A 13888-nucleotide genomic window follows, 5' to 3' on the forward strand; every position below is an offset into this window, starting at 1 on the left:
GTCACAGGTGCTACTGGACTCTAGATCACAGGTGCTACTGCACACAGCTAAGATATAGCAGAGATGACCAATACTAACCTAAAAAGTTTCCCCTAAGCCACCAAGTGAAGCCAATTCAACTTAAGGAGAACAACAGGTTACTCAAGAGGAACACAGAAATTATTCCCAAAGTAGAAAAATCAACTTTCTTGAACTGATGTGAATAATAGCACTTAACAGAAATGAGTGGAAATGAATACTTTACTTAGTTCTGGTAACCAAACTTACAAAGTGTTAAAGATGGACCTGAGCAGAATCACCAACAAGATTCAATCCTGCATGAGATCCAGACAGATGAATCAGGGCAAAATATCCAAGTGGTTTTCAGTCAGAAGAAAAATGTGTCCTGTGAATACAATTAAAACATAAAGGTGAGAAGTATAGATCTTTTTTCCATATGGGAAGGAATATTTTGATAAAAATAATAACATACAAGGTTCTAATGAATTATTTCATAGTGGGTTATATCCTTGGCCTTTGATGACCCTTAGAAGGAATTTGTAGATTAAGGGTCAAAGAGTGATTTAAATATAATATCCACAATTTAAATTTAATTCAGAGTATCCCTTATTTTATTGCACAATAATGAATGTTTTATAATGAAAATTTGTTTTCTCTGAAGGCTTCCATTTCACTCAACATAGCATCTGAAACTCTAACCACGTGAACATGGCCCTTTAAGGTCTGGCTCCTCATTACTCTCTGACTTCATTTCCTGCTACACATCCTTATTCTGCTCCAGTCATCTGGGGCGTCTTGTAGTTTCTTGAATATGTTTGCTTTTTCTCTTTCTGTTCCTTTTTCCTATGCATTTCCCTCAGCTATTCATGTCCATATGTTTTTTTTCCTTTCCTTCACTTTCTTCTCTGCTCAAATGTCACTTCATTAGAAAGAATGACCATGGTAGCTAAAAATATCACCCTCTCAAGTCTCCACTTTTTATTCTGTCTTATGTATCTTTGTGGAGGTTATCACCATCTTACATTTATGTTTATTTACTTATTATCTGTTTCTCCACCAAGAAGATAAGCTCCCTAAGAGTAGTGACAAGTATTTAATTGCTGTATGTCTAGAGCTTAAATTGATAACCTGATATATAGTATCAGATCAATAAAACTACTCAACTGTATTTGGCATTCTCAAAAGGGTTATCTAAAGAGAATTTGATTATCCTAATACTTCTTCATGTCAAAGTGTGTGTGTGTGTGTGTGTGTGTGTGTGTGTGTGTGTGTGTGTGTGTTGCAAGCTCCAGAATCCTCTTCACATTTGGTTTATTTGTTCCACCAGGGTTCCTTGTACAGTACATGGATAGAAACAAAAAGGGCAGTACATTATTGGCACAGATATCACTGCTCCCCCCTGAAGTTCAAATATGAAAAATTATTTCATGATAAAAAGAATTGTAAGTATTTCAAGTGAATGTAATGTATCCCATATTCATCTGAGGAAATAAAGAGAACAAAAGTATCAGTGATGAGTTTTGAAAGCTTCATATGAATTCCTCCTAGAAGGTTTTACATTGATCTTTCTAAGGCCAAAAGGCTAGCCGGAACTAAACAACATTTTAAAGACCCATCATATCTCACATTGAAGGTCTCTGTCCAGAGCATAGTAATATATATTCTAGTAGTTTTCTAATACTTGGAAAATGGGATATGTTCTACTAATCCAGGACCCCACTTTAAAGATAGGAAAATGGAAGTTAAGTGGATTCAAATAGCAATTGGAACCAGAGCTTTGCTGCCACACTTCATTACCCTTTCCTTGTAAACTTTTCCTGTAGAGTTCTCCACTAGAAATTGCAGTAAAGCCAATATACTTTAAACATTTTCATAGGAATGTTTCCTCTGTGTGCATAAATAAGAGCCATCTAATTCATAAATCTTGGAAATCACAAGCCTCAGAAAATTTGTTATCACTTTTATAGCAGCTGGAGACTCAATGTATGTCAGCCTTCTCTCGGAAGTGCTTATGAAGACAGCCTAGAAAGGTCAGAGCTCTCTCCAGGAAGAGAAAAAGACAAGTTCCCGGGACTCTGTTACAGAACTCATTTCTAAGAAAGATAACTAAAAATCAGAAGTATGGAATCACAGAACATAACATATAGAACTTAGAGTCTGGTCCAGTCTCTTCATAGGTCTCAGAATAAAAACAATTTGCCAAAATTAAGGGACAGATTGGCTGTTAAAGATAGTCTTCAATGCCTACATTTCCTCTTTGAATATAGTGCAAAGTCACCACTAAGAGGCAAGAAAGAAATAAAACTATTTTTATTCATAGATGACATGATCATGCAGAAAATCTAAAAAAAAAAAATACACAAGAAAACTCTTGGAACTAAAAAGCAATTAGTTCCAGGAAGGTTGTAAGGTACAAAGTTAATATATAAAATCAACTACTTTCCTGTATATCAGCAATGAACAAGTGGAGTTTGAATTTAAAATATAATAACATTTATATTAGCATCCAAGTGAAATGCTTGTGTATATCCCTAACAAAATATATATAAATCTACATGAGGAAATCCATAAAATTACAATTAAAAAATAAAACAAGGTAGAACTAAGTAAATGACAGAAATTCCATGTTCGTGGAGAGGAAGACACAATATTGTCAATTCTTTGCAATTTAATCTATAAATTCAGTTCAATTACAATGAAGATACTAGTGTTGCTTTGTAGATATTAAGAAACTGATTCTAAATTTTTTACGGAGAGGCAAAAGACCCAGGATAGGTAACACAATATTGAAGGAAAATAACAAAGAAGACCAACACTATTCAACTTATAGATTTATTACAAAGCTTTAGTAATCATCAATATTTGCAAAAAATTAAAAAAATAGATCAATAGAACAGCATAAAGAGGCCCAAATAGAATCACATGCAGTTAAGTGACCTTTGACAAAGGCAATACAATGGAGAAAATGTATTGTTTTTAACAAATAGTGCTAGAACAACTGGACATTCATGTTAAAACAAACAAAGAATATAGTCACTCACTGTACACCATTCAGAAACATCAATTTTAAGTGTATCATAGGTCTAAATGTAAAATACAAAAGTATAAAACACCTAGAAAGTAACATAAGCAAAATCCTAATTGATCTTAGATGGGGCAATAACTTTTTACATATAACATCATAGATATGATTGATGAAATAAAGACTTGATTATCTCAACTTCATTGGAATTGCAAACTTGTTTTGTGAAAGACACTGTTTAATAAATGAGAAGACAAGCCACTGATTAGAAAAAAATACATAAATGCAATTGAAAATACTGTTATTAATAAATATAAAGAACTATAAAGTCTCAACAATAAGAACCAAAACGACCCAATTAAAAACGTGCAAAAGATTTGAGCAGACACCTCACTATAGAAGATAAACAAGTGGAAAGTAAGCCAATGAAAAGATGTCCAACATTGTGTGTAATCACTGAAATGCAAACTAAAACAATGAGATAACATTATATATCTGTGAAAATAGCTAAAATACAGAAAAAAATGCTGTCAACACCAAATGTTGGTGAGGATGTGAACAATCATTTGTTGCCAATGGGAATGCAAGATGGTAAGCCTCCATGGAAGCTGATTTTATTTTTTACAAATCTAAATAGTCCTACCAGGTGATCCTGCAATTGTGGTGCATATTTATTCCAATAAACTGAAAACTTATGTATGCACAAAAACCTACACTTAAACATTTATAGAAGTATTATTTATAATTGTTAAACCATGGAAATGACCTATATTTCCTTCAGAAGATAAATGGATAAATAAACTGTGGTGCATTGTAGTAGAATATTATTCAGCGATATTAAGAAATGAGCTAACAAGGCATGAAAAGACATGGAGGAAACCTAAATGTATGTCACTATGTGAAAGAAGCCAATTCAAAAATTCTGTCTGTTGTATCATTCCACTCTCTGGCCTTGTGATAAAGCCAAATCTATGGATATAGTGTAAGGATCAGTAGTTTCTAGGGATTAGGGGAGTGAAAGGTCCTAGCGTATGCTGCTCTGATGGAATACAGTAGACTGGGTGGCTTAGCAAGAAACATTTATTTCTCATAGTTTTTGAGGTTCATAAATTCGGGCTGGGGATGTGGCTCAAGCAGTGGCGTGCTCGCCTGGCATGCGTATGGCCCGGGTTCCATCCTCAGCACCACATACAAAGATGTTGTGTCTGCCGAGAACTAAAATAAACATTTAAAAAAATTCTTTCTCTCTCTCTCTCTCTCTCTCTCTCTCTCTCTCTCTCTCTCTCTCTCTCTCTCTCTCTTTCTCTCTCAAAAAAATAAATAAATCCAAAACTAAAACTCTGGAAGATATGGTATCTCTGGGATCTGGTGAGGGCCTTTTTCCTAATTTGCAAATAACCATGTTTTTTCTCATTGTATCTCATATAAAAAAAAGGGGGAAGGAGGAAAGAGAAAACTCCCCAATAATTTTTTATAAGGGCAGTATTCCCATTCATCAGGGTCCCACCCTTATGATCTCATTATCTCCCAAAGGCCCCACATGGAAATACTATCACATTGGGATTTTAGGCTATACTATATAAATTCTGGGAAGACACGTCCAGTCTACAGCAGGAGAAATGAAGAGGCACTGCACAGAGGACTTTTCGAGGGGAAAACTACCCTGTATGATACTACAATGGTGGACAAATGTCACAGATTTGTCCAAACTCATAGACTGCACAGCTCCAAGAATCAATAATAGTGTAAAATGTGGACTTTAAGTGGTAATCTGTTAGTGTTAGATGAGATTCTCTCATCAACAAATGGACTATTCTGGTGGAGGAGGTTGATAATAGGGAAGCTCTGCGTGTGTGGAGCCATAAGGGTATAGGGAAATTCTTTCCACTTAATTTTCCTGATGATACAAAACTACTTTCAAAAATAAAACCTATTTTTAAGAAAAGATAAAAATATAGTGAAACATTTTAATTGGTTCTGCATTATTCTGAAAATATCAACACAACTTGACAAGAAAAAGAGACACAAGAATCAGAAAAGAGGACACATTATATATATCTGCAATGATGTTTTATATACCTGAGAAGTTCCAAGAGAAATAACTTGATATTTAAAATTGGCATAAAATTATTATATGTCTGAATATCTAGCTTGTAGAGTGTTTTCTCCTTTATTTTCTTACAAGTTATTTGCATTAATAATGCTTTTTAATTTTTTTCAAATAATTTTCAAAAAAGTCAGTTTTTTCTATTTAAAACATTTTTAAACTGTTTGTAGAAGTAAATGGCTTAATTCACAGAATAACCTAAAATAACTAAAATAATAATGGTGTTCAAATTGCTGTTATGTGTACACATGTATCAACTTTCAATGTATCTAATAATCTAATGATGACACTTTAATTCACATTGTAGGAATAATGTGTACTTAGTGAATTGAATTTAGAACAAAATAAATGTGTAAAGAATAAGCAACATAGTACAAGTCAGGGTCCTGGAGCTCAATGTTTTGGATTCAGACCATGTGAACCATGTGAACAGAGTTGATGTTTATCTCCTCAGTTTGATTCTCAGGGTCTCTAAAAGGGAGAAATGATATCTAGTACATAGAGTTGCTTTGAACTTTAAAGAAGAAAATGCTCAGGTCCAAGAATATAGTAGGCCCTCACAAATTATCACGGAAAGAAAGAGAGGAAAGGAGAAAGAAATGAAATAAAAATAAAAACGAAAGAAAGAATAAAACTGGTCTCCTTGTATCAATTTCTTCCTAGTCTGCTATTTTTCATAATACATCTGTATTTCCCTTTCTAGAACATGAATTGATTAATATGTTCCTTGGATTTAAAAATTAAAAAGCTGAAACCTAATCAAACAAGACAGACACTCCTTCTTCTTCCTATGAAAAAGTTCGGACTCAGTAGCTCTTTGAACAGGTAGTCCCTTCTGTCTGGAATGGGCTCGTGGGTGTCTTCAGGAACATTCCGTGTTTTCCATAAGACTTCACTTAATTTTCCTCTGACCTTCCCCAGTTACTACAGGCAGTTTTCTCCCCTGTGTCTTCCCCGGTCTCCCACAGCATTTTTCATGTCTCTCATAAAACCTGGTCACATTTACAGTCATTTTGAAAGGAGCTCTTTTTAAATTTTTCCTTTGTGTTTGTGATAAGTAAAACAGTAAATGACCCCCTCAACCCTAACTCACTTGTGCCTTCATTTAACTTGCTAAGACCTAAGTTTTAAAATTATCTAATTTAATATTTTCTTTCTAGTAACCAAACATAACATCAATTTCAACATATATAACTATATGACACATTTTCTTCTGTAAATAGTTCAATACATCTTATATGATTAATGTGTGATCTATGAATATTTCAAACCTCTCATCTTCTACATCTCTCTGTATCAGTATTTCTCACCAACTGACTCCATTCCATGGCCTCTAGCAGAGCTCATGAGGGGAAGTGAGTCTGTAAGACTCATGTATTCCACAGCAGCCAGATGCCTTTCTCTGCTTCTTCCCCATCAGCTAAGGTGTGAAGTGCTTCAGTCAGCTGCCCATCATAACTTTGATATGCCCTCATTGCAGCACCACTCAGGGTCTGAGACTTCTGAGTCCAGGTCTTCTCCTGGGAACTTGGGGTCCTCCTCACTTCTACTAGCAATGAAACCCATGGGTCAGATTCCTCACCCCTTACTACACCATCTCCAAGGCAATTCTTCAGTCTCAAATAGTGAAGGAATTGATTTAGTCTTCTATGGTTGAAACAAATGTATGAAGAAGTCTTGCCATTTTTTTTTTTCAGATTTGAGATCAATGAGGCTTTGTGAAAACATTTGATGCTATAAAGCAAGGAATTTGGGGTTCTAGAAAATATTAGATTCTTTGAATTTGAGTTCTCTGACTTGGCCAGATCAAGCCATAAGTAATTTTAAGAAGAGAAATATAGGAATAGATATTGAAAAACATAAATCCTTTAGCAGAGTGCATCATCACCAGCAAGAGTCAACTTAGTCAAGTAGTTTTTCTCCACCTGGAGTCCATGGTATGTTCCCACAGTACCAGCTTCTATTTCCTCCTTAGAGCTCATTACTTTATACTGAAATTAATTTTAAATAATTAATGTCTGTGACTTGTATTGCAAATGACTTACTGAGCAGAAGACCATAAATTAAACAAAACAGCACCAAACAAGTTGGTATTCTTTCTTATGCTCCAATAAGTGGGCTGATCCAAGAGATCATGAATACTCAGCAAATTGAGTTCAGAATGATTCAATGTGTAAATATTTTGGGATAAATATTGCAATGAAAATTACCGAAATTTCAACAACCTAATACTAGTCTCAGAGGTCTTTATGTTTCCTGGTTCTATATAGGTACTAGTATAAGAAAAGGAGCTGTTACATTTAGAGAATTTTCACATCCCATCATTTGGTCATTTCCAAACTCTACCTCTCATAATATTGGACAGGATATCAGAGATAATATGACAGAATGAAAGCTTGCATAGTAAGTACAATGACATTAGTCTGCTAGAATGCTACTTTTGGAGTTTACTTAAGTTTAAAAACTCAGGGAAGTGTGGAGCCCTTCAACCCCAAGTCAGTCTTCTGTAAGTTGGCTGAAACAATATAATAATTATAGTACCATACAATGGTAATACCGTAGAAAGGAAAAAAATTGGATAAATTATACAGCAAAGTTAGCAATTGCATTGACTAAGATCAATACGTTTGTTCTATTTTTAAAAAAATATTGTTTAACATTTTTCTAAATACACAAGAACTGTAGAAATAAGTAGTTCATCGCTGTGTAGAAACAACTCTGCATTATTAGATTCTGTGACATCGAGTACGTTCACAGTTTTAACAGGCAGCATCACTGTCTAGTTCTGGACACCTTTAACACCCAGCCTTATTAGAATCCTCTATTTTTCACTCGGCCAGCTATCCTTAGCTTTTTTCTACTTGTTGCTACATCATCATGAGATGACTAATCCCCTTCTGGTATCATATCATTTGTCCCAAATTTGAGCTATCTTGGCTAAATTCAAGTTTCCACACTAGAAAAAGAGGGAGAAAAGAGAGAGATAGAGAGAGGTGGGGAGAGAGGCAGAAAGAGAGGGAGAGAGAGAATGTTAATGCCAGCTGAGTTAGTTCCCTGCAAAGAGCTTCTTAAGAAATACATCCTACTTGCATCTCAACTCAGAAGCCATGATTGGGTCACAGGACTACTTTTTATTTCAAAAGATCCCCCCCCTCGCCACCACCACTTTGAATTGAGCTAACACATTGCCATTCTAAATAAGATTAAAAATTTGTTAGTAAGGAAGAGAAGTAGAACAAATATCAGAATAACTACCAACATTAGTTGTTTCTGCCACAGGGGTATACCAAACTCTCACAATAGAAAACTGATTTTTATTTTACCAAGAAAAAAGTAGGGAGTAGGATTTTTATTTTTCTTTAAAAAAATATTCCAGGCAATTATGTTCATTTGTGAGTCATTCTAATTTCAGCTTCAGTATTCAGTTGAATGGCAGGACAATCTGTGTTTCTCTTGATTTCCTTCCCCAATAAAACATCTGGCTACCTACTAGAATTTTCATTAAAGGAGCACAGCAGGCTTCAACATAATTCATCTCTAAGTATTTTTCTGGCCAGTCCTTGTATAAAACAGTCTTCTCTTTAATATGAATCTGATACTCTTTCCCTGGCATGAGAATTATATTCAACTGGTATAATGAAGGTTTGTTTTTTAACAGAGGGACCTTTTGCCAACAAGATGAGAGAGGATGTGGGGGAGGATGGATAGTGTATTGTTAGAGGATGATATATTATTATTTTCAAACCTCTGAGGAGAGAGACTCAACTTTGTCAGCTTTGATTTATGTTTGTTCATTCTGTGATTCAATAGGTAGGTTGGGTGAGCTTTACTGAAATGTTTTGTTATATATTTTTCTACTATGTGCAATAAAAAGCAGCTGCACAGCCTGTCTCACTTTCCCACCTAACCCCTGTGAAGCACTGAGTTTTCAGTGAGTGGACCTGGCATATGGTTATAGCATCCATATACCCTTTGAGATCAAAATGGCTTGGAATAAGCCTAGGGGTCCTTGAGATCAGATTATTAATGGCAAGTTTAAGATATCTATTTTTAAAAGCTTTAACACTCATTTGTAGGGCTGATGAATTTTGAGAAAAATCAAAATTATTCTTCATGAATGTTTTTCTACAAATATTAATCACAGTCTCCTATGTAAAAGCAAATATAAAAGTATATCTTACTTGAGAATATAAGAACAAAACCTGAAGTATAATCTCAGTGTGAACTGGTAGTTTGTTATTTTCTTTTCTTGTTTAATGTCCTAATTAACTAAAATTAATATGTTAATTTTTATTTTCATGTAACCAAATGTGTTAATTTCACCCTTTATCTTGCTTGATTTTGTGTCCTAATTATGAAGATCTTATTCCCTTGAGAATTACCAATGACCCATATTTATGGGACAAACTTTATACAAAGAATAAGTTACATATTCAACTTTATCTTTCCTTATTGGTAAACTGTTATTCCCAACCTATTTTTAAACAATCTAACTTTGTTTTCCTACTATTATGAATATCATTGCTATCAAATATCCTCTTCTCATGTACTTTATCGACTATGGGTTTGTTTGATAATTAAATTTATTTTTATTTCTGAACCATAAATTTTGTATTATCTTATATTAAGCTGGATTTCACATATGATTTCAAATCCATGTTTTGTTATTTTTAATACTTCTTGTATTTGTGGCATAAAGTCTATTTAATTTGAGAAACTCTCAGTGCTCTCTTTATGCTGCACATTTACCTTCCTCATTCTCCTCTAGTCTGGCATCACACTTACCTACATATTGTATGCAAGTCCTATATGTCTCTTAAGCCTGTTCTATAATTACCATACCTTTCTTTTCATGCCTTAGTCTGTTCAGTTCACAGTGATCTATGTTTTGTTTTACTTTCCAATATGCATCTTTTAATTTCAAATAGTATATCAATTTTAGAAGAGATTTCAGTTGTCAAAATGTCATCATGTGAACTATTTTGAATATATGTACAACAGTTTTTAAACTTCATTTATAATTATACATTATGGTGGAGTTCATTTTGATATATTTATAAATGCATATAACATAGTTTTCTCCATTTCAATCCCCAGTACTATTCCCTTGCCTTTCTTCCTCTCTCCTCCTCACCTCCTTCTTCCATTATTTTGGTTTTCCCTTTCTTTCTTTCTTTCTTTCTTTCTTTCTTTATTATTTATTTATTTCTGAATTGGTGTATTATAATTATATGTAAAATTGGAATGCATTGTATTATATTCATGCATGCACATAGCATAATTTGGTTAACTTCATTACCCAATTTTTTTCTGTTTCCCTTCCCCTCAGTGGTCCCCTATTTCTATTCTCTTGCTCTTTCTTCTATTTTTTATGAGATCCTGTTGTATAAATTTCCCTTTCTTATTTTTTTTAATCCTAGGGCACCTAGGATTAAAGTGAAATAAGCTAAGTGAAATAAGCTCATCCCCCAAAACCAAAGGTTGAATGCTCTTCCTGATGTGCGGATGCTGACACACACAAGGGGAGAGGGAAAGAATAGAAGTTCAGTGAATTACACAAAGGGAAATGAAGGAAAGAAAGCAGAAATAAAAATAGGAAAGATAGTAGATTGAATGGGACATAACTTTTCTGTGTTCATATATGAATAAATAACACACTCAATATAAATACAGTATATCAAATTATACTCTAAAGTCATATATATCTAAAAAGAATAAAAAATAGAATGATTATTAAAAATACTTTTCCCTCTAGTTTTCACATAAGAGAGAAAAATTCAACCTTTGACTTTCGGAGTCAAATTTATTGCATTTGGCATGAAGTACAACAGTTGTTTTTGAATCCATGCCTAACACAACACAGGGATCACTTGTGGGCTTGCTTCTGTTGTATAGTTTTTCATTTGTAGCATATCATTTACATATATAAATATGTAATGTTATTTATACTTGTTTCAATATGTTATTGTTTGCTTTACATATTATAAAATGCATGCTTAATACATCACACTCTATCTTGAAATTCTTTGCCATTTATAAGAAACTTCCAAGAATGTATTTTCATTTCTTCCTGTCTCTTGTAGTATTCCAATTTTACATATAAATATGATAAAAATTATAGAATTAATTTCTAATATTCTTCCTTTAAACAATTAGCTATGTTTTAATGAAATGTGAAAACTCAAGCAAAACTTGTCTTTTCTGTTTTTCCTCATAATAAGTACTTGTGGTCCATTAATTAGTTTATGTAGATTGGTGATTTTCTCAGTGATGATTTTGACTTCTTAGGAGATTTGGTAATATCTATAGGCATTTCTGATAGTCTCCTCTAGGCTTGGGTGGAAATGATGCTCCAGTTGTCTAGTTGATAGAGACAGAAATGATGATAATGCTCTGCAATAGCAATGACAGTCACTTCCACAAAGTATTATGGGTTCTCCATAATAGCTATGTTCTGACATTAAGTCAATAGTCACAGGATAGAGAAACTTAGGTTAAATTCATGCATCCACACTAAATACAGAAGGGCTGTACTGTAGGTTGTCCATTAAGGGATAATCTCAGTTCTTATTTGTGTATAAAATTCTTAATTTCACCTTGATTTTTGAAGTATATTGTCACTAGGCATTGAATTCTACATTGAGAATATTTTATTTTAGGACCTTAAAGACCTTTTCCATTTTGCATAATTTTTATCAAGTCTTTAGTTATTATTCTACTATGGGTAACATATATATCTTCACAGGCTATTTTGAGATATTCCCCTTTGTCTCTGGGTTTCAGAAATTTGAATATTGTATGTCTTGATTTGATTTTCTTTCTGTTTATCCTTCTTGGGCTATATTGAGATTTTTAAAGTCATAAAGATACTATCAAGTTTGAAAAATGTTTTGCATTATATCTTTCAATATTTTGTTTCTGCTCTCTGAACTTCTAGAACTCCAACTACATTCATGGTAGACTACTTTCTAGTTCCCTACTCATGAATTAAATGTATCTGTTATTTCATGTGCCTATTATTTTTCTTGTTCAATGCTAAATATTTGGAATTATACGCTTTTGAGTAATGGGTTTTGTTGCATTATTAAAGCATACTGGACTTTAGCCAATAAGCAATGAAACTAATGACACAACAGTTTATCTTATAAAATTTGTTTTAGATTATTTTAGGACAGTTTTAAAGTAATCCTCACTCTAGAACTAGTTTAGTATTATCATTTTTGTATCATCCTTTAAAATTCTCTGTTGAATATATCATGTGTCAAACAAGAAAATGTGCAGGTCTGCATGAATTTTGAAAAATATTTTGCTTATATTTCTCATTAATTTTCCATCACTCATGTTGTTATTTACCTGGATTCATAAGAGTTTTCTCCTATAAAAGTAGAGATTGCCATTCAAGAAAAAGCTCAAATGGTCTTTTTTTACAATTTACTGAAAATAATTCTCAGCTTAGATGCCCTGGCACCCTGATCTGCAAATTCTAGCCCCTTTAGTCTCCTATAATTCAGTATCTGTCTTATGTATTCAATGAAATTACTAAGCCCTGTTTGATTTCCTTTTTCTTCACCATAGATCAGAGATTGACCTCAGGCAGAAAGATAGGTTGTTAGAATTTTTTTTTATTTGTATACTATTTTTCAAAACATCCACTTTTTACCTAGTCTCTGAAAAGTTCTTAATGTATTTCAATTTCAAGTCAAGAAAACAGGGATCATCCTGTAGCATTTACCTCTTTAGGAGCAGAAATAGAAATCTATTGTCTGTATATTTATCTCGGTTTTCAGGCACTTTATTTTATTTCCTTGTTTCCTTGTATGTTATCCTTGTGAACATTTTATCCAAAACAAATCACTGAATCTGAAAAATTATTGAGGCTGAAGGTAATGTTTTTTATTCCGGAAAGAATTTGATTGATTTCTGGTAATTAAGCTAGAGGAAGATTGTAACCTATACTTACACGAATAGATTACTGTAAATTCAATTGTATCATACATATAAAACCAAATTTTGTACAATTGTTTTATATATATATATATATATATATCCCAATATATAGGAATAACTATGATATCTTGTATTAATTTGGTGGGACTTCCATAACAGTTTATCATACAATGATTGGCTTAAACCAGAAATACTTCTTTTCTTAGAGCTCAAGAGGCCTAAAGTTCAAGGTTAAGGTGTTGTCAGGGTTGGTTTCTTCAGAAGCAGTCTCTTCTTTGTCTTGCTAATGGTCATCTTCTTTCAGCGTCCTACATGGTCTTCCCTCTGTGCATGCCTGTACCACATTTTTTTTTTCTTATTGACTCCAGTCATGTTCAAACAAGGCCTACTCATATGACCTAATTTTCTACTTATTACCTCTTAAAAGACATTATCTCCAAATATATTCTAAGGTGCTGGGGGTTAAGTCTTCAACTTATGAATTTTGGGAGACACAAATCTGTATATAATATATGAATATGGTAAATAAGTGAATGTACAGAATAGTGTGTGTAATAACATTTTCACTTGCTTTTGAAGCATTTGCATATGTAAGTTTGTAAGTTTTGGTTAAGGTTTCCAGGAAAGTATTAATAATGATTTTTTTCTCTGAAAAATTGGACTGAGGGACACAGCAGAGAGTAGGGGTATAACTTCACTTGTTAAATCTTTCTTGCTGCCTTAATCTTTTACTATACTTTTATAATAAAGAATAACATCATTTATCTATTATACAAAAGGTATAATTTTATAAATTCTCTAATTTTAATGAT

The 13888-nt window shown here is 33.1% G+C and overlaps 1 long non-coding RNA gene across 1 annotated transcript in view; it reads right to left on the reverse strand.

Annotated features, from left to right (window-relative positions):
• Positions 1–229: 229 nt before the first annotated feature.
• Positions 230–13888, reverse strand: part of LOC120884116 (uncharacterized) — a 43541-nt gene continuing 29882 nt past the window's right edge. The window contains exon 4 of the long non-coding RNA XR_005726362.2: positions 230–385. This is a non-coding gene — a long non-coding RNA (uncharacterized LOC120884116). The remainder of the gene's footprint in view (positions 386–13888) is intronic.

The sequence above is a fragment of the Ictidomys tridecemlineatus genome, chromosome 14 (assembly GCF_052094955.1).
Source record: "Ictidomys tridecemlineatus isolate mIctTri1 chromosome 14, mIctTri1.hap1, whole genome shotgun sequence".
Taxonomy (NCBI): domain Eukaryota; kingdom Metazoa; phylum Chordata; class Mammalia; order Rodentia; family Sciuridae; genus Ictidomys; species Ictidomys tridecemlineatus.